This window comes from Crassostrea angulata, chromosome 2 (assembly GCF_025612915.1).
Source record: "Crassostrea angulata isolate pt1a10 chromosome 2, ASM2561291v2, whole genome shotgun sequence".
NCBI classification, from domain to species: Eukaryota; Metazoa; Mollusca; class Bivalvia; order Ostreida; family Ostreidae; genus Magallana; species Magallana angulata.
This window is the reverse complement of record NC_069112.1, coordinates 23,022,655-23,026,517: the sequence shown is the minus strand read 5'-3', so window position 1 is coordinate 23,026,517 and position 3,863 is coordinate 23,022,655. Positions and strand designations below refer to the sequence as shown.

Here is a 3,863-nt window from a genome sequence, read left to right as displayed (position 1 = left end):
GTGACTTTTTAGGGTCACGTGGGCGTCTTTTAGACAAAAATCGTCAATGCTAAAATGAGACAAAAAGTTCAAAAGCAAGGCAAAGAAATTTAAGAGTAAGTAATATGGCAACATATTCAAAATTATCCATACATCATAGAAATCAATGCTCATTCAGTTGTAAAGTTTACTAGTTATGTAAATTTCTTTAAAAACTGGCTACTTGTTCCTAAAATAGTGCATTTTTGTATATTTTCATTACAATTACAAAGTAAACCTTCATCTCTCAACAAATGAACATCAGTTTTTATAAAGAACTCGTAAAAGGGAAGAAAATCATACCAAGTTTAATAATATCTATAGCCTTCTTGCACTTGAACTTTTGCATTTAATTTCTCAATCTAGAAGTTCTCTCAAATCAATACACATTTCAAACGCACAAGTGATCCCAAAAAGGGAGGTAACTCTTTGAGCGATAACTCTTTTGATATAGGCGCGATGTCATTTTATCACATAATCCGAATTAATTTTAGGATATGTTTCAACAGTACATTATGTAAATGGTTATTTAAACATAGTGCTTCTGTTTTATTTATTTTTAAAGAGACAAGATGGTTACGATGAATCGTCCGCATTTCCTCTGTTGTATCATGGATGTAAACAAAAAACCGTTGTGTATCAGTTCTCTTGGTTAACCGCATTCGCGGAGTTATTGGTTTCTTAATATTTTTTTAGTAATGGGAGAAAAATATAAAAGAGCTAATTGTACACAATTATTTGAGGGATTAGATGTCAACAGAGACAAATGAAGCCCCTGATATCAATAAACTAACTAAATTGTTCTCATAATATATATTAAAAAATAAGATATGGAGTATTTTTTTCATTATTTATGTGCAGCCTTTGCCCAATGACTACATATTCTATAGCACTGCTTGGGTCTGTTAATATTATTCTGGGGAGGGGGTTCAAAGGGGTAACTTTATTCTGTTTGCCAGGGACCAGGTACCATCATGATGGTGTTTTACTATGTAAATTGTGAATTAAATTAGAATTTGCCACGGGGACTATACATGTAGATCTGCCCATGTATGAGGCCATTTCCCATCCCCAATAAGCAATCAACAGTATTCACCTTTGTATTACACATGTTACACTTGTAATTTAAACACTCATTAAAATTGACTTTTATTTTTATTCAACACATGCAGAATGATTAGGATTAAGGAGGGGGGGGGGGGTTAGCATATCTATTCATTCACAAAATAAATTCTAAACGCTCATTTCTCATTACTGAGAAAGGAAAGAGAGTGTGTAAATCCTGCAACAAGGCGATCAAAAGCCATTTTTGGTTCACATCAATATATTAAATTTAAATAAGTCTGAATTCTCCTATGTGAGAGACTCTCTCTCCCGCCCATTTATATACCATCCCCCTTCCACTTCTCAATCAAAATTATATATATAGAAACAATTATATTTGGTTCATTTGTTTTATTGATTCAAGAAGATAAAGGGACTTTCTGAAAAAAAATTCTGTGACAACATTTAAACCTGACATATGCATGCAAACTCAAAATTGCAATTTCTTTTTATGTCAATGTGTTTATTGTATGACTTCTTAGTTCTGGTCCTCTTCTCTCTTCAAAAACACAGTCTTCCTGTTTCTAAAGCTCAGGTTTTTCTTTCGATCATTTTATCTTGTATATGACACCAGGATAAGGGTGCGGGTAAATGATCACCAATAAGAACATCATTTATGTAAATCTCAAGACAAAGCAGGTACCAGCTAAACTGAAAATTATATATATTTCAGTAAGTTTAACTTGTTATCAAAATGGCTGAAAGACTGAAATGGAGGATTTTCTACAATTTGATAGTCAATGGAATTTATTTATCTTAATAAACATTTCATTATGTTTAGATGTGCATTTAATTTTGCACAAATTCAAATACAGCTTTTCAGTTTGATCGATTTGAAATTATTCGCATCCTCACCCCTGATATGTGCATGATATTAGTTTAATTGCACCCCTTTATTTTACCCGGCCTGACCTTAAAAATGCACACCCCCCTCTCTCTCTCTCTCTCTCTCTCTCTCTCTCTCTCTCTCTCTCTCTCTCTCTCTCTCTCTCTCACACACACACACAACTGATTTGATTGATTGATATTATATAATGCTGGTGCAGTCAGTGTGAATTAAAACATACCATGTATTGTTGATTTGTTGATGAGCAATATTCAAATTGTAGATTTATAAATAACATAGGTTTGTATCAATCATTTTAAAACATTAAACGAAACCATTCGTACTTGAAATACTTTTTCTAATTGAATTGTCTCATAGAATAATCAGATTGGTCATTATTTCAATGATAAATTATTGAACTTATACACATATGTTATTTACTTACATTTTCTTCCAGCCTTTTTTTTCAAATCAGTGTGACATTACTCTGCAAATAACAAAATATAATTATGAGAAGTCATACAATTTAATTTACATGCATATAAGGACATGTCAACAGTAATTTGAACATTTTTGTGAAAGGTCTACATATATTATGCATGGATGGGTAAAATGACCAACACTTCAAATTTTATTTGAAAGTTACATATGCACATTCTACACAAACAATACCATATATGACCATGAATGTAGATTTCTCATTTAGAGAAAATCAGATGGAGACATGCAGTCATTTGTTTATTATTATTTGGGTTTTTTTATCACCAATAGTACAGCATCATAAGTATGAACCCAGGTGACAAGATTTCAAACAGTGTTATGGTAGTAATATACTGAGTTCTAAAAACAAACTAGTAATGATTAAGAATTAATGTGCATAAACATCTTAATATATCAACTGGATGAATGTGTAAACAATATAAATGAACTGTCATGGAAGAATTTTGAACACAGTAGAAAGGTGTAATTGATCAGCTGTTCATCAATTTCCTGAAAATGAAATCAGCATCTTTTAGCCTGTACTGTACTGATTTTCAGAAAATCAAATCAGCTGTTTTCACACAGTCTTTGTATTGTTTACTTATTGAAATAAAAACAAACAGCTGTGTAAAGCTAAATATAGTCAGTACAAGTACTATGAACTGATTCGTGTCGATTGGTGAAAATGATCAACAATTTAACGGACTGGCAATAAAGCTACATGTACAATGTACATTGTATAGGCCTAAATGTAAACAATGCAGTCTCTCGATCTCCTCATGCATTGAACGAAACAACACACTAAGTCGATCAGAAATGCATCAACATAATAAAATCACAATAAAACAGTTATTGAGCTATCTGGTATATTAAAAATACACTGTATATCTAATCTACATACCTGATAAATCATCAAAAGATCGCCATCATCGGGAATACCAGCTACACGTGTTTACATCGTCTGACGAGCGCTTTTGGGACGCAGATTCACACGCATACGACAGACGCGTTATGGAAATTATTCGTATTTTCTGATTGTTGTAAACTTATAAAAACACACATGAGTGATTCGTAGTTATATTTTGCTTACGATGTATTAAATCATTAAACAATGAATTTCCAATTATTTGAATCCATAGACATTATCCCGTAACTTGAAATAAATACATATATAATTTTTGGACGCCAATGTACATTTAGCCTCTATCCAATTGACTGCATGTTACCTGAGCTAGTTCTAATTTAAATGCTAAAACATTTGTACGAGAGAGAGAGAGAGAGAGAGAGAGAGAGAGAGAGAGAGAGAGAGAGAGGGGGTATTTTCTAGTTTTTTATAGTGTTTAGGGAATCAGTATATCAGCAACGTATGTCAATTAACACATTTAAATACATGCATGCGTATATCTATGTATGTGAATAAATACTAATCAGTCCG

The 3,863-nt window shown here is 32.2% G+C and overlaps 1 long non-coding RNA gene across 1 annotated transcript; it reads right to left on the bottom strand.

Moving 5' to 3' along the window:
• Positions 1 to 1,464: 1,464 nt before the first annotated feature.
• LOC128173148 (uncharacterized) lies at positions 1,465 to 3,648 on the bottom strand. The gene is made up of 3 exons (XR_008242435.1): positions 3,330 to 3,648; positions 2,394 to 2,435; positions 1,465 to 1,773 (listed from the first exon to the last, which is right to left on the bottom strand). It is a non-coding gene; the product is annotated as an uncharacterized LOC128173148 (long non-coding RNA).
• Positions 3,649 to 3,863: the final 215 nt, after the last annotated feature.